At 31.0% G+C, this 24263-nt stretch overlaps 1 protein-coding gene across 4 annotated transcripts in view; it reads right to left on the bottom strand.

Moving 5' to 3' along the window:
- Window positions 1-24062, bottom strand: part of LOC134712196 (rap guanine nucleotide exchange factor 4-like) — a 102925-nt gene extending 78863 nt beyond the window's left edge. For 2 of the 4 annotated variants that reach the window (XM_063573507.1, XM_063573504.1), the window contains exons 1-3: window positions 20167-20490; window positions 19055-19171; window positions 7682-7810 (exon numbers count right to left, since the gene is read on the bottom strand). The gene's annotated coding sequence lies outside the window, so the exon portion shown is untranslated. Of the gene's footprint in view, window positions 1-7681; window positions 7811-19054; window positions 19172-20166; window positions 20491-24030 lie in introns of those variants that run through there. The other 2 variants (XM_063573505.1, XM_063573506.1) reach the window with 2 other exon arrangements.
- Window positions 24063-24263: the final 201 nt, after the last annotated feature.

The following is a 24263-nucleotide window of genomic DNA, read 5'->3' as shown; positions in this document are numbered from 1 at the left end:
TATGATTTTCAAGATAGTATATGTATAAAAATACAGATCGGTAATTAATAAAAATCATTTTAAGGGAGATTAATCAAATAAGGAGTCGTTCCATAATTTTTGTAGAATAGCTAGGAATGTGAACAACTTTGAACATTTGATCTTTTTTACCCTATCAGACTTTCACAATGTATTTTTGATTTCATTATGCTAGACTTTTTTGCCCTACCTTCTATTTTTCATTGTGGAAGACATGTTGAAAGACTGACATCAGAAAAAAATAAAAAATCTCTATACTAGATAATAGTTTTTAATAGTCAAAATTGGTCAAAAGAGGGACGAAAGATAAGATACCAGAGGGACAGTCAAACTTATAAATCAAAAATAAACTGACAACACCATGGCTAAAAATGAATAAAGACAAACAAAAGTACACATGACACAACAATAAGATGCATTAGTCATATCAGATAAGGCTTCACAAGAAGATTTTTGAGAAAAAAAATTTACCGGTATGATGACAAAAGTCAAAGACAGACTCTAAGTGATGGCAATAGTTCACATGGAGAAAAAGATAAAACCATTACACTGCATTCAGTTATTTATTTGCTAAATTATTTTTCAATCAACAACAAGGTTACAGGATTTCTGTATGACTTGTTGACTTAAAATTTTCTAACAGGATCAACCTGATAATTGCATCAGACACGTTGCTGTGCAACTTAAAGATAACAGCCATAATTTACGTAAAATTGAATTTATATCCTGACAAATTATTCAGTTCATTATAATTTGGTATAATTTGCACAGTTCATCCACAGTTAAAATGTAGTCTATTACAAATAACTTTATAAATTGAGCTGTTGCGGGTTTTTGTTATTGGTTCAAACAACAGTGCAGTATGATTCAATTCCGTATGTCAACATTGAAAAGTTTAACACATGTGTGTGATAGAGTAAGGTTTAGGACACATTATTTGTACATTTTGTCATCCAGGGTCCATTTTTAGCTTACAATACAAGCACATTTATACTGATATTAAACCTTAGATAAAAATGTCAGAAAAATCCTAAAAGTAATATTATAGGAGTTTTATTCGTTAATTTAAGTTTTAAAGGGGCATAATTTCCGAGGAGAAGGTTGTTTTACAGATTATCAAATTTAGAATGGAAATGAGGAATGTGTCAAAGAGACACCCACTGGACCAAAAGGCAGCTGGAGGCCAACAATGGGTCTTCACTACAGCAAAATAAATCCACACTCGGAGGCGGCTTCAGCTGATATATATAGCTGATACTGAATCTCATTTTAGACAATGTAAGCCTTTTTAGTTAAAAAGTTGATATTCGTTTCAAGAATCTTTATAGGAAAATTTCAGAGTTCATCAATTGAACTTAAGTTGCACAGAGATAAAAGTGTAACAGACAATGTCACTATATAGCTTGCTCTTTACAAAATTTGGATATTATAAAAAAAAATAGTGTTTCTTGTTAACAATTGATATAAATCTTATTTAGACATCAGAGAATGTCTAACCACAACGTATATACTATGGACCTATAATGGGTACCCGAATTAGGATGCAATCATCATTGAAGATGGAACTTAGAACTACCTGTAAAAAACTTTTACCTTAAATCAAAATACAATGTATACATATGTACTTATTTTATCTCTGAAACTCTTGAAAAATGTTTTGGCTTGTTTCCCACTTAAAATATGTGGCTAGTAGGTATGTTATCTCTCTTCAAAGGCAATAAAAAACATTATTTATTCTCAAAAAATGTGGATAGTGGTGAAGTTTCTCCAGTATATTATTAAAAGCTAACAGCTATTTTATTGACTGATTGGTGTTTAATTCCACTTTCAACACTATTGAGCTATTTCATTGTGTTCAGTTTTTGGGGGTTTTGTTTTGTGGCAGAAGCTGTAGTCCCTGGAGAAAACTAACAACTTTTGGTAGAAAAAAAACTATATTCAAAAGGTGTAGTACTTCAAATTTCACAGTTCTATAAACAAAAACTTTAAGATTAAAATAAAATCTTTATTTCTAAACTAAAATATATACCCTTTAAACAGATTTTGAACACGAGGCAGGTAATTTGACCTATACAGGTTTTCATGATAACCCAGAACAATGTCCTATTTAAGCTCTAATTATCACTGGTATCATTAGCTATGTGAAAATGGAAATGATACAAATATAATAAACTGATAATACATCCAATTTGGGTCTACGAATTTCACCCTTTTGACGTCATGTTGATGTCATTCATGTTAATGTAAAATGATTATCACTTTTAATATATTTGAGTCCTCCTTATTCCCACAAGCAGGTCATCAAATGTGACACAGTGCTATTTGAAATGAATACATCTGTCTTTGTTATCTGGATTCAAGTTTTTCTTCAAAGTCATATAGAAAAATGTGAAATATATATACATAAAAAAAAAAAGCATTTCAGAAGATATTGACACTTCTCTTTTTTAATGAATTTGGATTAAAATGGAAACCACACAACATGCTATATATGCCTGCCCCAGGTGAGGGGCCATCAATTCATTGGTTGTCGTTTGTTACTGTATATAATATTAGTTTATCGTTTATTGTTTTGTACATAAATCAGGCTGTTAGTTTTCTCTTTTGATTTTTTTTAAATATGTATTTTAGGGCCTAGCTTACTATATAGATTGAGCTTCGCTCATTGTTGAAACGGTGCAATGACCTTCAGCTTCTATCTTCTATGTCATTTGGTCTCTGGTGGAGAGCTGTCTCATTGGCAATCATACCATACCTTCTTATATTCATAAGGGGTGTACTTTATGATTTCGGGGACTTGTTTGATATTTCTAGTATTTCCCCTACTATTTTCTTTAAATATGAACATATTTTAACAGAGTTTGTCTCTCAGGCTGTAAAGAGGTCTTAGAAAGTTTACAAGTGCTAAAGATCTTTTTGCTCAGTGTTGAATGCCTTATTGCAACTTTTAGATGAAGAAAAGCAATAATAACCCTGTTCCTTTGCTTTTGTGTGCATTTTGTTGTGTATATATTGATTTTATGTCATGAATGAATACTCTACATTGTATATCCCAGGTTTTCTACTAATTTTTTCGATGATAATAATGTTTTCTAAGTTACAAGTTTATAACTAGATGTGTCAAAGCGACACAAATGGCCCCGCCCCAAAAAGTTAAAAAAATCTGCAATTTCAATAACACATGATGGAAGTCTCACATATCAAAAATCAGCTCAAAATCTGAAGGCAGCATAGAAAAAAGTCTGTATAACTGTGATTTTCAACAATTTATTAAAGTCCAAAGCCTGTAATTTTGGCAACATTAGCGGAGCGGACAAAACTTTAACTTGATCTGTAACTCATTATGGTTAACTCACATACCAAAAATCAGCGCAATATCTGAAGGCATTTATAAATAAACTCTGTATAATGGTTTGTTGCAGAATGACGGAATGACGGACAAGGGTAAAACTATATGGCACCAACAACTTCGGTGTGGGACCATGAAAATGGAGTAGAACTTTTTTTAAATTATTAAAAAAGAATATGAATACTCATTTCCAGGAAAGGAATTTGTATCAAATTTCATAAAATTAAGTATCTTGAACTGTTCCCATAGACACACAGAATTTGTCATATCTGCAAGTATGGCACACACCAGTAGATTGAATTTCACTTGATAATGAAATGTATTAAATCAAATTATACAACAAACAAATGATGCTGTCTTTCCAGTTAGATTTTGAGAAATTGAAATTCCTATTGAAAACTATGATTTAAACATTTATTAAGTTATGTATTGAGAGCATACAGTAAATATTTTTTATCAGAATATTACAGAAAAAAAAAGTAACAGATATCACATAGCAACTGAATTCATTTTTTTTATGTATTCTAAATAGAAAATAAAACAGTTTTTATATATATTGGCATTTTATTGACCATGTTTATTGTATGTACAGTTTTTTTGCAAGAGACTAGAGGCTACTGAGGGCCTGAATTTCTCATCTGATATAAGTATGCCATTCAGATATTTATGTTCCTCTAATTCTATGGAAATTTATCCCTTTCCGAACCCATTGTATAAAAAAAATTAATCAACGTGTGGTTGCTGGTGATCTCAAAAGATCATTGGATGATTTTAAGGGTCATGACCTTTTTAGCTAACTGGATGAATCAAAATTTGATAACAGGTGTTAATGAAATTGACAACTTCGTGCAATGTGAAAGGCACTCGAAGGGGATTTTCAGTTAACAAAAAAAGAAAATATCTTTTTAATCATTAGAGAAACAGATTCTTACATAGTTACTCGTGGATTTTCGGATTTATCCAATCTCGATAGTTAAATTATAAATTTTAAAGTCCTCGCTGAGGCGGCTCGGACTTTAAAATTGATAATTTAACTATCTCGATTGGATAAATCCGATAATCCACTGGTATCAATGTAAGAATCTATATTTCTCTTTGTTTCAATCAGTTATTTTTCCTTGTCTATCATTTTGATGTGTAACTCTTATTGTGTGCCATTTCGAGGATCCTCTGTCTTGATGAAAATTATAAAAAAATATTTTAAACAAGAATGTGTTCAAAATACAAGGATGCCCAACTCACACTTTTTTCCATGTTCAATGGACTGTGAAATTAGATATAAAATCTAATTTGGTATTATGGATTTACCATAGGGAACATGTGTACTAAGTTTCAAGTTGATTGGACTTCATCAAAAACTACCTTGACCAAAAACTTTAACCTGAAACTTCCTCTTTCATTTTCTATGTTCAGTTCAATTTTAGTCAAAAGTCTAATTTGGCTTTAAAATTAGAAAGATTATATCATAAGCAACAAGTGTACTAAGTTTCAAGTTGATTGCACTTCAACTTCATCAAAAACTACTTGAACCAAACCAGAAGCGGGAAAGACTGACGAATGGATGGACGGTACAACCAACGAACGGACTCACAGACCAGAAAACATAATGCCCCTCTACTATCGTAGGTGGGGCATAAGAAATATCTCAAAAAGTAGATGAGCAGCTAGTACCCATAGGAATTCATATAATTTGAGATAAACATTTTTGACATAAAGGCAAGACATTATAAGACTTAATCAATTATGTACATGCTTAGAACAATGACTCAAATATAGAAGAAGTTGTGGTATAATTGCCAATGAGACAACTCTCCACCAGAAGACCAAATGATAGAGGATTTTTACAAAAGAAATCGGGTCTATTATTATAGCAGATGAACAGGAGACCTGATGAAATGTTTGCCAATACATAAATGCAACAAATTAAAACCACTGTCAATATGGTTAAGCTTCTATGTTGAAAAGAATAGAGATAATAGTCTTGCCATGATAAATAAAAACACCAAGAACTGAAGGCTGAAATATCATTGAAAAAACAAAACATCATACACAATCCTCTGGGAAAATGTTATTAAAACAAACATACTCCATTCATCTGCAAAGGTATAAATTCTAATCTATCATCGGCTTATAGATAATATAGATCATGTCTTTTCTTCTAAGTTCTCATAAATGTCTCACAATTTCCCCGTAGAATTTCAATCAATTTTGTTCTTTATGTAAAACTGAGAAATGAACAGAATCAGCGACATTATGAAAGAAAAAAATCTATGTAAATCAACAATGTGACAATGTCTTCTAGTAATAACATTTTTGTATATCTACCCTTTATAATACAGGATATTCAGCTTAGAGTTGGAGTGTTTTATATGGGTATTGAAAGTTGCTATAAAAAAAATCAAACTATGAGGCAAATTCAATTCTTAAAGCGATTGATGTCAAGATTAATGTAATACAATAACAAAGAAAGAAAAGCCTGTCGTTTTATAACCAACACAGTTTTCTCGTTTGAATTCAATGTTTTACATTGTCTTATTGGGGCCCTTTATAGCTGACTATGCGGTATGGGCTTTGCTCATTGTTGAAGGCCGTACGGTTACCTATAGTTGTTAATGTTTGTGTCATTTTGATCTTTTGTGGATAGTTGTCTCATTGGCAATCATACCACATCTTCTTTTTTATAGTCTTTCAATCCAACTATTTAAAACCTGAATCTTGTACATGTATCAGTCAAATTAAAAATAAAAGGTAACATTTATTATTATACTTTCTTTAACTGATAATTCTTAATTTTTCATACAGAATCAAATAAGGGACAAAAAAGAAATACTTGATTTGTATGGTAAGATTATTTCTTTACTAAAACACAGCACTTGCTTATAACTTAAAAGTTAATAATGTATATACTATAATAATCTTGTCAAAACATGATATCAAGTAGGAGTTGAGTGGGCCTATTTTTCACACAAATCAAATAAGTCCTGAAAGTATTTTAATTGAAACACAAGTCATCATCCTAATTTTCTATTATCAAATAAACATTTTCTGTTGATACAAAATTTACTTTTCACAGCTGCATGAAAATTCTGTTGCAGAAAAAGAATTAATTGAAACTGGAATAATTCAAAACTCTGGAAAATTGATAAGTAGATATAGGAAGATGTGGTATGAGTGCCAATGAGAAACTCTCCATCCAAGTAACAATTTATAAAAGTAAACCTTTATGGGTCAAGGTACAGCCTTCCACATGGAGCCTTGGCTCACACCGAACAGCAAGCTAGAAAGGGCCCAAAAAAATTACTTGTGTAAAACCATTCAAACAGGAAAACCAACAGTCTCATCTATATAAAAACGAGAACAGAGAAACATGTGTGAAGGCATGTTTGATGAAAACTAACTCAACTTAAAGGAGGGTGAGCTATGCACTCATTGCTAAGGTTTATGAGTCAGTTTCACAAAAACAATTTTCGACTATGGTAAGATATGTCTCAAGCTATGAATATTTCAGTATTCTTACGATTAATCTTAGATGTAAAATTTTTGTAAGTACTTACACTATAATATATCAGTATGAGCTTCATATTGTAACTTACCCCCTAGCCATGCATTCTTAATTGGGTTAATCTTCATCATACATTTTTGATCAATTTTCAAGATTTCAAAATTATTCAAGATTCAATAATTCCTGGTTTCTACATTCTTTCAACTAAGCAATCATAAGCTCAAAAAATTAAAAAGAGGCAATGCCTTAAAATAATTTCAAATAAAATTTATTTTTTGGATGAACTTTAGGAGGTGGATAGACAAGTTTATCATAGAATAGTGAAAACTGCCTGCAAGTTCCCTCAGAAGTTAGAAGTCTTTAAACAATTGGTATTTTATCATAAATGGTGTACACTTAAAAACATATTCGGAATCACTTTGGTTTAAAAGAAGAAAAATAACATAATATATCTTATAAATTATACATTAACTGTTTTTGATAACATCTTTCTAAAATTTTAATGACTTCTTCATTTTTATTACACAAGAGACAATATTAACATTTTAATTATTATCTCTAAATAAGTGATTCAATCTAGGAGAATAATTATAACCCTGTCCCCATTTTAACATTTACCTACATAAATAGCTAGTTTCCCAATACAACAGACAAAGCATCACACCTTTACACAATCAATAACAACGTAAATATTATCTTGTAAAAATAATCAGTTATTCCACAACAATTATAGAAATTCATTCCATAAAGAGCTATGTTGACATTACATCTTTTGAAATTAACAACATCAATACATTATAAATAGTTTGTACCTTGTGTAGTTCTTTTCTCCTGCTAATTACTCGGATACATCTTAGCTCAGCTTCCTTAATACAGCACAGTGAATCCATGAGCGTGAAAAAAATTATTGATTGTTGTGGCTTATCATTAGTTGTAGAATTCTACAAATAAAATTAGGAAAATAAGATAATCCATCTTGCCATCTAATAAAATTCTATCAGTACTAATAAATGAGACTTTGCCACTATATGTTAGAAATAATGAATAATATCAAATAATTAGTTGTAAACTTAATCAATTTGGTTTTAAATGTATTTGCTTGTTGAGGGTAAAAAAAAATCTAAACTTTCAGTTCTTGATTTCTTGTTATGCAATAGATAGAAAAAGAATTGAATTTTTTATCTTTATTTCAAGTTCTTTAATTGCCAATTAGGACAGAACTCATGAGCTGTAGCTAAATCTAATTTAATTAAAATTATCTTGATTTTTATAGCATTTTCCATCTCTACCTAATGAGAAAGTTGAAGCCTAAATAATGAAACAAATTCTAAATTCTAAATCAACAACTTTTTATATAAAATAATCTAGTCAGTGAAGTCAAACCATCTATTGACATTCTTTATTGCATGACATGTTCACCATTTTAAGCCATGGTAGCTTTGTTGGTTGGTGGATCATATAATAATGAACAATGTATTGTCTCATTAAAATTAGGACCCATCGAGTTAAGTTTTATCTGAATATTAAAGTTTACAAATATAAAATATAAAACAGTTTTCAACATGAAATTAAAAAAAAAAAATATATCCCTTTTCTATTTTAACATTTGTTGCATTATAAAAAGAGAAAAATCTTGTGCATACAACAGAACTGTTTTGGAGAAAGGTACAATTTTATTAACAGAAAGCAGGGTTCCCCTTATCTTGTCTGACCTACCAGTTCTGGTGGCACATGCCCTATAATATAATGTTTTTCTTATTCAATCATTTTTATTAAGATATTCATCTATAAGCCAAGATTCTGATGAATTATTAGATATAAGAAGATGTGGTATGATTGCAATTGAGACACCTATAAGGCTGCCATGTGCAACAATGCTTCCTCCAGAGCCTTAACATAAAAATACATTAAACAAGAATAGGTATGTTCTTTAAGTATGAGCCAGGGCTCCAATGGCCCTTACTAGTCTTTCAGATCTAGCAACACCAGTCTGCACCAAAATCTTTTCCATCAACTAGTTAACAGACTAATATTCCAACAATTTTCTAATGTGTCTAAACAAAAAAGTAAACAAATAGTTTCCAGTCCAATAAAATTTTACTAGTCTGGGGCATAAAACTGTCATGTTTCTTTTCTTAATGTTTTGTTAAAAATTAGACTGGGTTTTTTTTAGTTTGAAACTTAAAACTATTTAAAACTTTGTCAAATTTTGCCCTTTTATATTTGAATATAAAGCATGTGTTTTGCTCATTGTTGAAGGCCTTATGATTACCTACATTGTGGAATTCATTTATTTTTGCCAACTGAGATAAACTTATTTTCTGGTGGATTTGACATTGTCTGTATACAACTTTTAACTAGAGGCTGTGTGGCTGAGCTTGGTCTATGTGCATATTTAACAAAGGACACAGATGAATTCATGACAAAATTGTGTTTTGTTGATGGTGATGTGTTTGTAGAACTTACTTTACTGAACATTCTTGCTGCTTACAATTATCTCTATCTAAAATGAACTTGGCTCAGTAGTTACAGAGGAAAACATTTTGTAAAAATTTACAAAAATTAACAAAAGGAGTAGGTGCTGAGAATATAATGCAAACGTTAACGTTATGTTTCCTGTAAAAATTTACGTCTTGTTTTATGACGTTACTTTGTACCTTTATATGGGCGCCTTCAATATAGATTTTGAGCATAAAAGTAACACAACCCAAAGTATCGAGTTTTATTGGTTTATTATAATACAGTAGGTTCAGTCAGACCCCTTTTTGGCCCCAAAATATAGCAATTTTACAAAATTGTGAAATGTAATCTTTTAACTATATGCTTCTGCTACACAAATATCGGCTGTTTTTGATAATACAATGCACATATATCAGTTACTAACATCATTTAGTCATGTTAATTGCTGAAATCTTCACAATTTTAGCATTTTAGTTAAATTTTAGACGGTTTCCGTCTTGAAAGAAAGTGGCCGTATTCATGTTCATTCATTATATTGAAAAGTAAGTTGTATTTAATGATAATTCATAACATATATAAAGGTTGAGGATGAACACGGATGCAGCCACTTTCATTTTTGACAAAAACCATCTGAAAAGTGACGATTTTTTGCATATTCGATACATTTTTTCATATTTAAGAATCGGAGCATATTAAATGACATAATCAGCTAAAATCATACACATAAACTGAATCAATTGAAATAGACACTTAAGTGCTTAAAAGTGTCTTAAATATTTCTTTAAATGAACCTGAAATTTGAGGCCAAAATCGGTCCTTACCAGACCTACTCCTTTAAGAAAGTTGTCAAATAGTTATCGAAGGTACCAGGATTATAATTTAGTACGCCAGACGCGCGTTTCGTCTTCATAAGACTCATCAGTGATGCTCATATCAAAATATTTATATAGCCAAACAAGTACAAAGTTGAAGAGCAGTGAGGATCCAAAATTCCAAAAAAAATTGTGCCAAATACGTCTAAGGAAATCTATGCCTGGGATAAGAAAGTCCTTAGTTTTTCGAAAAATTCAAAGTTTTGTATACAGGAAATTTATAAAAATGACCACATTATTGATATTCATGTCAACACCGAAGTGTTGACTACTGGGCTGGTGAAAATTGACTATAAAGGGCAAAAACTCCTTATAATAAGGATGTCTCTACCTCAGATCTGTGACCTTTTTTAATGACCCATTCAAATGGTGGTCATATTTTCCCTTGACATGGTGGGATATACTTGTCCATGAAACCCCATATTCTGTAGCTACTTTTGAAATTTTTAATTTATTAGAATTCACTGCACCAATAGCTTTATCAAGAGACTCCTGCAGGTGGTTTTTTTTAGGCATCCCTAAAAGTAAAAATATTAAAAAATATTTGTATATATATCATGTATATGTTGATAAAAGATCAATGAAGGAATATGAAGTTTCAATCTACAGAGAATTTTTCAAAGGACAAAAGTAATATAATTGCCAATTAGACAATCAGGTTGTATTAAGAGGGTTCTTCAAGCCCCCCACCTTTTCAGGGGAAAATTTGGTTGATTATATAGGAAATCACTGACGCATGACTGGAGAGGGTCCCCTACTAGGCAGTCAATCAAATGGGCCCTTACTTATGAAAATTTCTGGATCCGCCACAAACAACTCTCCACCAAACCAGAGTATAGCCTTTAACAATGAGCAAAACCCACTCTACAGTGTAAGCTATAAATAAAAACGCTTTAATAACTATTTGATATATAGAAATAAGATGTATATGCATTTTTACTTGGCCATGTTAATTTGAATACACCATCTCCCCAAGGCCTAAACTGTATATACCGGTAGGCCTCAGTAGTGGATAAATGATAATGGGTCTGTTTTTGTTCATTTTTATATGCCTATATGCAGTACAATAAATAATAGTCCAGTCAAACTAAGTTTGAACCTCAAACTAATTGCAACAGAAAGTGTTTTAGTTCTTATCTATAGTATTATGCCCCAAATATACACAGAAAAGAGTCCCATAAAATCTATTTTGAGGTAAACTCTCTTAATACAACCCTGCGATTTTAAACAACAAAAAGAAGAATTTTCAATTTCTTAAGGAAATTAACATTGGAAAGGAAGATAACTCTATAAAACTTAGTCTTTATTAGGTCTTTCAACCTTTCAGGTGAAAGACCTATTGTATTTGTTCTGATTATTAGGTCTTTCCACCTTTCCGTGGAAAGACCTATTGAATTTGTTCTGATTATTATTAGGTCTTTCAACCTTTCAGGTGAAAGACCTATTGTATTTGTTCTGATTATTATTTTTTTTTTTTTTTTTTTTCTTCCGCCTAAATTTTTTTCTTGCGTAGTAATGATGTTTCAAAAGATGTCGCTTACATATTTGAAATATGATGTTGTATAGTTTATACGCTTTAAAAATTTACAACTGCATAACAAAATACTTTACGTTGTAAGAGTTATCTCCCCAAACACTGTTTTTCTTGTGGCCACTACTCCTTCGCAACAGTAAAAGATTACTACAAATTTATTTTACCAAATTGCTCGTTACATCTTAAGGATTAGGATATTCATTTGGACCGAAGCTTTACGGAGACTCCATATGAGAGTTATTCCCCTTTTTCATTTAAATTAAGTGATATGCATTTCTAAATGGTAAACCATAAGTGATAGAGACCAAGGGTCTTTAGATTTGAGGTCCTTAGTAAAAAACAATGAAAATTAGGTCAAGGTCAAAGGTCAAGGTCAAATTCTAAATTTTGATTTTGGCTTATTTTCACTTATTTTCATTAACTTTATAAGATTTCGACAATTTTTTTTACTAAATTGTTAGTTGCGACATGTCGTAACTTATGAATTTTGATTGGAAGGGTGCGCAGACAATAAATGAGAGTTTTTGCCCCTCATAAATCTAGAATGATGCATAAAGTGATATTACTCATGAACCATACATAATACAGACCTAGGGTCTTTTGATTTGGGATCCTTGGTTTATGACCTTGAAATTGAGGTCAAGGTCATAGGTTAATTGGACGTTCTAGATTTTGACCTTTGCTCGAAATTCATATTTTTATATCATAAAGCCATAGCAACTGACATTTTCAACTGAATCTTAATATTTTCATATCAAAATAGATCCTTATTGGTTGAAAGACCTTCAATTGTTCTTTGAACAATTGGTTTTTAATTAGGTCTTTCCACTTTTCCGTGGAAAGACCTATTGAATTTGTTCTGATTATTTTTTTTTTTTTTTTTTTTTTTCTTCCGCCTAAATTTTTTTCTTGCGTAGTATTGATGTTTCAAAAGATGTCGCTTAGATATTTGGAATATGATGTCGTATAGTTTATACGCTTTCAAAATTTACAACTGCGTAACAAAATACTTTACGTTGTAAGAGTTATCTCCCCAAACACTGTTATTCTTGTGGCCACTACTCCTTCGCAACCATAAAAGATTAAGACAAATTTATTTTACCAAATTCCTCGTTACTTCTTCAGGATTAGGATATTCATTTGGACTGAAGCTATCCGGAGACTCCATATGAGAGTTATTTCCCCTTATGCATTTGATAAAAGTGATATGCGTTTCTAACTGGTAAACCATCAGTGATATAGGCCTAGGGTCTTTGGATTTAAGTTCCTTGGTCCAAAAAAATGAAAATAAGGTCAAGGTCAAAGGTCAAGGTCATATTCTAAATTTTGATTTTGGCTTATTTTCTCTATTTTCAACAACCGTGAAATATATTGACATTTTCTTTTTACTAAATTGTGAGTTGCGACATGTTGTAACTTATAAATTTTGGTTGGAAGGGTGCGTAAACAATAAATGAGAGTTTTCGCCAATCTTATATTTAAAATCATGCCTATAGTGAGATAACTCATTAACCATACATATTACAGACCTAGGGTCTTTTTGTATGAAGTCCTTGGTTGGTGACCTTGAAATTGAGGTCAAGGTCAAAGGTTAATATGACGTTCTAGATTTTGACCTTTGCTTTAAATTCATTTTTATACATTATAAAGTCATAGGAACTGACATTTTAGATTGATTTTTAATATTTTGATTTTAAAATAGATCTTTACTTGTGGAAAGACCTTCAATTGTTCTTTGAACAATTGGTTTTTAATTATTTATTTTTTATTTTTTTTTCTTCCGCCTAATTTTTTTCTTGCGTAGTATTGATGTTTCAAAAGATGTCGCTTAGATATTTGGAATATGATATCGTATAGTTTATACGCTTTAAAAATTTACAACTGCGTAACAAAATACTTTGCGTTGTAAGAGTTATATCCCCAAACACTGTTTTTCTTGTGGCCACTACTCCTTCGCAACCATTAAAGATTACGACAAATTTATTTTACCAAATTGCTCGTTACATCTTCAGGATCAGGATATTCATTTGGACCAAAGCTTTAAGGAGTCTCCATATGAGAGTTATTCCCCCTTTTCCATTTAATTAAGTGATATGCATTTCTAAATGGTAAACCATAAGTGATAAAGACATAGGGTCTTTAGATTTGAGGTCCTTGGTCCAAAAAAATAAAATGAGGTCAAGGTCAAAGGTCAAGGTCATATTCTAAATTTTGATTTTGGCTTCTTTTCATTTATTTTCAAATAGCTTATGACATATCGACAAATAATTTTTCAGAAATTGTTAGTCGCGACATGTCCTTACTTGTATATTTTGGTTGAAAGGGTGCGCAGACAATAAATGGGAGTTTTTGCCCATCTTACATTTAGAATTACGCATAAAGTGATATTACTAATAAACCAAACATATTAAAGACCTAGGGTCTTTTGATTTAAGGTCCTTGGTTTGTGAACTTGAAATTGAGGTCAAGGTCATAGGTTAATATGACGTTCTAGATTTTGACCTTTGCTTTAAATTCATATAAATACATCCAAAAACCATAGGAACTAACATTTTAAACTGATTTTTCGTATTTCAATATCAAAATAGATCTTTACTAGTGGAAAGACCTACAATTGTTCTCTGAACAATTGGTTTTTAATTATTATTATTATTATTAGGTCTTTCAACCTTTCAGGTGAAAGACCTATTGTATTTGTTCTGATTATTATTTTTTTTTTTTTTTTTTCTTCCGCCTAAATTTTTTTCTTGCGTAGTAATGATATTTCAAAAGATGTCGCTTACATATTTGAAATATGATGTTGTATAGTTTATACGCTTTAAAAATTTACAACTGCATAACAAAATACTTTACGTTGTAAGAGTTATCTCCCCAAACACTGTTTTTCTTGTGGCCACTACTCCTTCGCAACCGTAAAAGATTACTACAAATTTATTTTACCAAATTGCTCGTTACATCTTAAGGATTAGGATATTCATTTGGACCGAAGCTTTACGGAGACTCCATATAAGAGTTATTCCCCTTTTTCATTTAAATTAAGTGATATGCATTTCTAAATGGTAAACCATAAGTGATAGAGACCAAGGGTCTTTAGATTTGAGGTCCTTAGTAAAAAACAATGAAAATTAGGTCAAGGTCAAAGGTCAAGGTCAAATTCTAAATTTTGATTTTGGCTTATTTTCACTTATTTTCATTAACTTTATAAGATTTCGACAATTTTTTTTACTAAATTGTTAGTTGCGACATGTCGTAACTTATGAATTTTGATTGGAAGGGTGCGTAGACAATAAATGAGAGTTTTTGCCCCTCATATATCTAGAATGATGCATAAAGTGATATTACTCATGAACCATACATAATACAGACCTAGGGTCTTTTGATTTGGGATCCTTGGTTTATGACCTTGAAATTGAGGTCAAGGTCATAGGTTAATTGGACGTTCTAGATTTTGACCTTTGCTCGAAATTCATATTTTTATATCATAAAGCCATAGCAACTGACATTTTCAACTGAATCTTAATATTTTCATATCAAAATAGATCCTTATTGGTTGAAAGACCTTCAATTGTTCTTTGAACAATTGGTTTTTAATTAGGTCTTTCCACCTTTCCGTGGAAAGACCTATTGAATTTGTTCTGATTATTATTATTAGGTCTTTCCACCTTTCCGTGGAAAGACCTATTGAATTTGTTCTGATTATTATTTTTTTTTTTTTTTTTCTTCCGCCTAAATTTTTTTCTTGCGTAGTATTGATGTTTCAAAAGATGTCGCTCAGATATTTGGAATATGATGTCGTATAGTTTATACGCTTTAAAAATTCACAACTGCGTAACAAAATGCTTTACGTTGTAAGAGTTATCTCCCTAAACACTGTTTTTCTTGTGGCCACTACTCCTTCGCAACCGTAAAAGATTACGACAAATTTATTTTACCAAATTGCTCGTTACTTCTTCAGGATTAGGATATTCATTTGGACTGAAGTTATCCGGAGACTCCATATGAGAGTTATTTCCCCTTATGCATTTGATATAAGTGATATGCGTTTCTAATTGGTAAACTATCAGTGATATAGCCCTAGGGTCTTTGGATTAAAGTTCCTTGGTTCAAAAAAATGAAAATAAGGTCAAGGTCAAAGGTCAAGGTCATATTCTAAATTTTTATTTTGGCTTATTTTCTCTTATTTTCAACAACCGTGAAAGATATTGACAAATTATGTTTACTAAATTGTGAGTTGCGACATGTGGTAACTTATAAATTTTGGTTGGAAGGGTGCGTAAACAATAAATGAGAGTTTTTGCCCATCTTATATTTAAAATCATGCCTAAAGTGATATAACTCATTAACCATACATATAACAGACCTAGGGTCATTTTATTTGAGGTCCTTGGTGGATGACCTTGAAATTGAGGTCAAGGTCAAAGGTTAATAGGACGTTCTAGATTTTGACCTTTGCTTTAAATTCATATTTATACATTATAAAGTCATAGTAACTGACATTTTAGATTGATTTTTAATATTTTGATTTTAAAATAGATCTTTACTTGTGGAAAGACCTTCAATTGTTCTTTGAACAATTGGTTTTTAATTATTATTATTATTTTTTTTTTTTTTCTTCCGCCTAATTTTTTTTCTTGCATAGTATTGATGTTTCAAAAGATGTCGCTTAGATATTTGGAATATGGTATCGTATAGTTTATACGCTTTAAAATTTACAACTGCGTAACAAAATACTTTACGTTGTAAGAGTTATCTCCCCAAAAACTGTTTTTCTTGTGGCCACTACTCCTTCGCAACCGTTAAAGATAACGACAAATTTAGTTTACCAAATTGCTCGTTACAACTTCAGGATTAGGATATTCATTTGGACCGAAGCTTTACGGAGACTCCATATGAGAGTTATTCCCCCTTTTCCATTTAATTAAGTGATATGCATTTCTAAATGGTAAACCATAAGTGATAAAGACATAGGGTCTTTAGATTCGAGGTCCTTGGTCCAAAAAAATAAAAATGAGGTCAAGGTCAAAGGTCAAGGTCATATTCTTTTTTTTTATTTTTTTTTATTTTTGCTTATTTTCATTTATTTTCAAATACCTTATGACATATCGACAAATAATTTTTCATAAATTGTTAGTTGCAACATGTCCTTACTTGTATATTTTGGTTGAAAGGGTGCGCAGACAATAAATGGGAGTTTTTGCCCATCTGACATTTAGAAATATGCGTAAAGTGATATTACTAATAAACCAAACATATTAAAGACCTAGGGGCTTTTGATTTAAGGTCCTTGGTTTTTGAACTTGAAATTGAGGTCAAGGTCATAGGTTAAGATGACGTTCTAGATTTTGACCTTTACTTTAAATTCATATAAATACATCATAAAGCCATAGGAACTAACATTTTAAACTGATTTTTCATATTTCAATATCAAAATAGATCTTTAATAGTGGAAAGACCTACAATTGTTCTCTGAACAATTGGTTTTTAATTATTATTATTTTTTTTATTTTTTTTCTTCCGCCTAAATTTTTTTCTTGCGTAGTAATGATGTTTCAAAAGATGTCGCTTACATATTTGGAATATGATGTCGTATAGTTTATATGCTTTAAAAATTTACAACTGCGTAACAAAATACTTTACGTTGAACGAGTTATCTCCCCAAACAGTGTTTTTCTTGTGGCCACTACTCCTCCGCAACCGTAAAAGATTACGACAAATTTATTTTACCAAATTGCTCGTTACATAATAAGGATTGGGATATTCATTTGTACCGAAGCTTTATGGAGACTCCATATGAGAGTTATTCCCCTTTTTCATTTAAATTAAGTGATATGCATTTCTAACTGGTAAACTATAAGTGATAGAGACCTAGGGTCTTTTGATTTAAGATCCTTGATCCAAAAAAATGAAAATTAGGTCAAGGTCAAAGGTCAAGGTCAAATTCTAAATTTTTGATTTTGGCTTATTTTCACCTTTTTTCATTAACCTTATAAGATATCGACAATTTTTTTTTTTACTAAATTGTTAGTTGCGACATGTCGTAACTTATAGATTTTGGTTCCAAGGGTACGTAAACAATAAAAGGGAGTTTTCGCCCCTCTTATATTAAGAATTATGCGTAAAGTGATTTTACTCATGAACCATACATATTAAGGAACTAGTGTCTTTTTATTTGAGATGTTTAGTCTATGACCTTGAAATTGAGGTCAAGGTCATAGGTCAATTAGACGTTCTAGATTTTGACCTTTGCTTAAAATTCATATTTATACATCATTAAACCATAGGAACTGACATTTTCATCTGAATTTTAATATTTTCATATCTAAATAGATCCTTATTGGTTGAAAGACCTTCAATTGTTCTTTGAACAATTGGTTTTTAATTTTGTCAGTTTTTGGTTGATTTTCTTGAATTTCATGTAAAATATGATACTTTGATGGGGTTATAAGTTCGTATACAACTGTATTATATGATATTCAGCTCATGAAATGTACAAAACTACAGTTATGTGGGTTTTATTTAAATTTTTTGCTCATTTTTCATTACAGAAATTGAAAATTTAAGGCTATGTAACCATTTGAAAACTATATGTGAATATTTGGTATTGTATATATCTGTAAATTATATTTGTTCAGCATCTACCTTGTTTAAGGTGGTACCCAACACTTTCACTAAAATTAATTTGGCTCATTTAATTATCATAAAATTTGGTCAAAGTATTAACTATGACCCTTTAACAAAAATATAAAAATTTGGAAAATTTTGAACCAATCGTTTTGTTAGAAAAAATACACTGGTTATATAGCAGTTTGACAAACGCCAATTTTGATCATTGAGAAGCTTAATATTCTTTTTACAACACTATGTAATCAAACCATTTAGCTGACTTTACAGAGTTATCTCCCTGTAGTGTTAGGTACCACCTTATAGAAACTTTGAACAACAAAAAGAAGAATATATGCATAATTAGAGTTATTCAATATGAGATTCTTTACTTAGACATGTGTAACAAAAAATTGTTCCAGCATGACATTTGTTCTGCAACAACAAATTTCATCGAAAATATGTTCTATCAAAATTTATTTCACAGAAAATATGTTCCAGCACTGTAATATTTGTTCCAGAACTAATTTTATGATCAATTGTGAAATAAGTTCCAGCACAAAATTCATAGCTCCATGAATATTGTTCCAATTAATATTAAGAGTTTTAAAAAAAGTTAAATAAGTTCCTCTGATATTTGTTTTCAACAAACATGTACATGTACATATTTCATAGAAATCAATGAATTAGTTACGTTCAAACCTATTTTAAGTACGTACCTTGCATCATATTGCACAGCAAAACATTTTCGTGTTACGCTTAGATCATTATGCAAGCTAAATGCTGTACTGAGAGTGCTTGCATGGAATACATTTGAAGTCAAGGCAAATCTGTAACTAATGGATGAAGATAAAAAATTAGAGAGATGGTAATGTACCATAATTTGTACTAATGTTTAATGCGGTATTCTTCATTGGTTTCTGTTAACTGTCATGACCCTGTGTTCTAGTAATACATTATGTCTTTTGATATAATTGATCAGTCACTTTGTCCTTTTCAAATAAGCGCATATATTTATCTTTTTACTTTGTTTTTTTCTGAATGATTTTTCTTATTCTACTCTTTTCTGGATCAAAATTGTCGTTTTGATATTTTTACAGAGTACTAGTATATAATCATGATAATTAATCATTTGCTTTACTTCACAGGATTCGAAATTGATTATTCACACTTTTTACTTATTTTATTATCATGATAATTCATATGAAACTTATTTTTATAATTCACATAAATGATAACTTTAAACTCACTGATGAGGAATGCTCAGTATATAAGATAAGTTGTTTTACCAGTGGAACATATTTCACAGACAAGGAACTTATTTCACCAAGTGAGGAACAAATCTCACAAACCCAGAACTTATTTCACCAGGTAAGGAAGTTTCCTAACCACCAACCTGGTACTTGTTTCACCAGGTAAAGTGTGGAACTTATTTTTAATATAGAGATGGAACAAATCATAAAGAAATCATCTGTGAAAAAAAAAATCTTGATATTTCTTTTTTTTGCAGAGTTATCTCCCTTTTCAAAGCAAATCTCCATAGGAATTTCAAAATCATGTTTTTATAGTTTTCCTCAAGTTAGATTTTATGGGACTTTTTCTTTGTATATTTGGGATAAAATGCTAAAATTAATGATTAAAACTTAAGTTCATGTGGACCCTTAGGCTTAAGGTTCATGTGGACCCTATGGCTAAAATGGCAGTATCATCACCTCAAAATTTACTCTGAGTACAGACAAATCAGCACATCTGTAAAAAAAATTCAGGCATAGCATGCCCTAGATAAATGAATTTTAAGTATGTTTTATGTTTTAGAAAAATAAAAACTTACCAGGATTTTGCTGTGCACTTTTTTTCATTCCTACAGAAGGTGCCAAAATAAACTAAGTTGGGAAACTGGTTTGAGAACTTCCCCACAGGTAAAAATTAAAGTGAGCATTTTTAATTGACATGGACATTAGATGGACAATAGATACCTGACAATAATTGGTTATTTAAACTGTGTACCTGAGTGGACCATATCAAGGTAAACTCAACTGTTTGTTAATTTTATCATCTTCTGCAGAGACGAAAAAAAGTGTACGGCAAAATCCAGTTAAGTTACGAATTTTCTAAATCATACAATGCATTTGAATTCTATTTATCTAGGGCATGCTATGCCTTAAAACTTTTCCATGTGCACAGGTTTGCCGGTACTCAGAGAAAAATTTGAGGTGAAAATACGGCCATTTTAGCCATAGGGTCCACATGAACCTTAAATGGCCGTATTTTCACCCCAAAATTTGCTCTAAGTACAGACAAATCCTTGAATCTGGAAAAGTTTTAAGGCATAGCATGCCCTAGATAAATAGAATTCAAATGCATTGTGTGATTTAGAAATTCATAACTTAACTGGATTTTGCTGTGCATATTTTTTTAATCCCTGCAGAAGATGATAAAATTGACAAACAGTTGAGTTTTCCTTGATAAGGTCCACTCAGGTATACAATTTAAATCACTTATTATTGTCCATCTATTGTCCATGTCAATCAATACAGCTCACTTCAATTATTACCTGTGAGGAAGTTCTCAAACCTGTTTCACAACTTAGGTTATTTTGGCACCTTCTGGAGGAATGAAAAAAATGAACCAATTGAAGTGAGCTGTATTGATTAACATGGACAATAGTTCAAAATTTAAATTGTATACCTGAGTGGACCATATCAAGGGAAACTCAACTTGAACCGTTTGTCAATTATTTATTTTTTAAAGGTTTTGGAGCCACTGGGTGTTCCGAAGACCCTTTCTTAATCTGAAAATGCAAGTTTTGTTTTAATAATTTTTTGACAATATGTTGTTCTCAAAGCAAAATATATAAATTCAGTGTAAGACTCAAGTTTCTAGAGACAACATCAAAAGAACAATGTGCATGATGAAGCAAAAATGAAATTCACATAGTTAAGTCTGTGGCTGCTGTTTTTTTTTTAAACTCATGATCAAGTTCAGAACAAAATTACTAGATTACAAAAGGAATGCAACACTAACAAAATTGAAGGGCAATCAATGAACAAAAGACAAATAAATAAGAAATATTGTTCCCAAAAAATCAGGGCTACAAATGTAAGTCTCAGGGAAAACAGAACTTGCTTCTTGCAAGGAAGTTACGCATGATATTGCGTCCCAATTGGTAACGTCAAAAGTTGACGTTTTACGTCGGTAATCGAGTATACTTTGTTCGTTTTGTTGTAATCATTTTTGATCGATATGGATACTTCAAAGTCTTGAATATGTATGAAATATTTGTTACTGGTAGATACACAAGCAAATGAACTTTTCAGACTTCTGATTCGGCTTGTGTTGTATTTTTCTTTATATTTATTGTAACTTTTATTTTTTTGCTGATTTCTTTTTAGTTTCTTTATCTCTTTACAATATTTAATTCTCTCTGTCTCGGGTATGAAATTCTTTTGTTCTGTAATTAATATTTTACCTATTTATTGACAAATTACCATATGTTGTTATTTCATTTTAGATAATTATTCATTTTCTATTTGATTATAACTACTTTTATATATTGCAGTTCTTATCGTGGTTTCTATGATTCTATCTATTTTCGAAATTTGTAATTTGGTTATTTTGTTTTGTCCTCTGATCTTAAAACATAAAATCAAACCGTACTTGTTATTTAAAAACAATGAAATATCGTTCATATGTCATATGATAATACAAACTGCTTTCAAATGGCCTAGGAGGATGATTGGCCTAAATGAGTTCATATAAAGTGATAAAAAGCATGGTGATTTTAAGATATGCTCGTGGCGAGATTTGTTCGACTCTGATCCTAATCGACAGTTATTGCAACTATTTTAACTTAAGGTCGTCTGATGTCCGGCTTCTCCTACTTTTGATGACAGTTCAATAAAATACAACAAATGTCCCTTATACATGATGTGGTGTTTAACACCAAAACAAAGGACAAACTGTTAGAAATAGTTTGAAAACACATATATGTATAGCGTCCCAAATCGAAAAGGTTCAAAACGTAAGAAAATTGCTCAGTGGACAAACTTGCAAGACATTTGATTTGTTAAAAAACAAAGTCATTTCGACTTAACAGCTTATCAAAAAGTATGTTATCGTATTGTGGGGTGAAAGCACAATTACGAAAAAGCACTGTTTTATATGCTACAAATTGAATATTTAATAAAATGACTTTGAAACTGACAGTGTTTTTGTAAAAAGCGGCGAAATTCGACATTGGACAATCTTGCATGACATTTTCCACGAGGCCAATGCGTTTTTATTTGTGGTGCGAGTGCTGTAAAATTCCGGATTTGAAATGGTCTATCTAAGCACATTTGTAGGAATAATTTATAAAAACAAAATTTTATATCATCTGATATTTTAAAAAGCGATAAATTTTGATAACTTACCATTTTCAGAAACCTGACCATGGCGAGGATTATTCATTTTTTTTAAAATAAATTTTTACCGTTCGATCAACACAAAAAACAGCAATGGCGTCATAAATTATATTAGACGTTTATCATTCATGCGAATTTTCGCTGATTTTAAACTTTTTATTAGACCACAAAAATTCCCGCAAAAATTATTTTGCAAATAATTTGTTACGTCTGACACGCATATTTTTAACGTTTTTGTAATATTTGTATCATTATTTGAAACTATTATGAAAAGTTAAAGAATATTTTTGATATTTTTGGAAACAGTAATACCTGCCTAATCTATGGATATAAATTTCATAAAGCTGAACTAGTTAGTTTTCATAGAAGAGCTATTTATCAAATTGCTCTGTCCCATTTCACGGCATTGACGCAATAACGTGCTTAACGTCAAGGTACTCACCCTGAACACAATTTGATATTGAGACAAGAGCTCGGTTTTGAAATTTCCTACATGAGGCATTTACCTCAATGTAGTTACGGACAATATACCTCAAGTCTGTTATAGTAGTCCCAGCTCAAGCTAAATGAAATCATTTTTCAGACATATTAAGTATATTTGAATAATAAATTTATACTTTTATTATTGAAAAAAAGTTGGGAAGTGTTTCCTGATTTTTTGGGGAAAAAAGAAGAATTTATGAAGAATCTGGTGCCACCTCATACTTTCGATTATGCCTGCTGAGTTATTTATTTTCAATACACTGCAAGTCAGGTCATTTATTTTAATCTACCACAGAACAAACCATTTACTTCATATTATTTTTGTGATTATCAAGGCTGGGTTATTATTTCAAAACAGGCGGATTTAGGGGGGCAGGGGGCACAGACCCCCTCTTTTTGGAATAAATTTGGTTGCTTATATAGGGAATCACTGAAGTGTAACTGGAGCGGGACCCCCTCTTAGGTCAGTGACAGTCAGTGGGCCCCCACTTATGAAAATTTCTAGATATGCCACTGCAAAATGCTCCTGCCCCCCCCCCCCCCCCCCCCCCGCGAAAAAAAATTATTAAATGGTCGTCCTCTTAGCCAAAGGGTCCACATGAACCTTTAAAATCTTCTGTTGCATTTATGCCAGATTGCCGGACAGGACACTGCTCTGGACACTTTTTTTTTAAACTGTCAAAATAAGAGTATCCTCAAGTTGTAGGTATAGACATTATTTTATTATACCAATCATGGCCCTTGTCATATATATATATAAATATATATATATATATAAACATAACAGAGAGTTATTCTGAGAGACCTACTTTTGAAAACGCGCCAGGTATCATATGGAGGAGGGAGGGAAACGTGTCATAAGCTCAGGCATTATTTAATTGGTACTTCTTCTTCTTTCATAATTCCCTCCTGTTTAGGAGCACTCGGATGAGACCGATAACAGTATCTGTATATTATTAAAACACACAACAAATCCTCAGTAAATATGAATAAACAGTATCTTCCACCATAATAACCAGTGTATGTACAACAAGTCGTGAAT

The sequence above is a fragment of the Mytilus trossulus genome, chromosome 3, assembly GCF_036588685.1.
Source record: "Mytilus trossulus isolate FHL-02 chromosome 3, PNRI_Mtr1.1.1.hap1, whole genome shotgun sequence".
NCBI lineage: Eukaryota > Metazoa > Mollusca > Bivalvia > Mytilida > Mytilidae > Mytilus > Mytilus trossulus.
The sequence above is the reverse complement of the archived record's forward strand: the minus strand, read 5'-3'. Positions and strand labels throughout refer to the sequence as shown.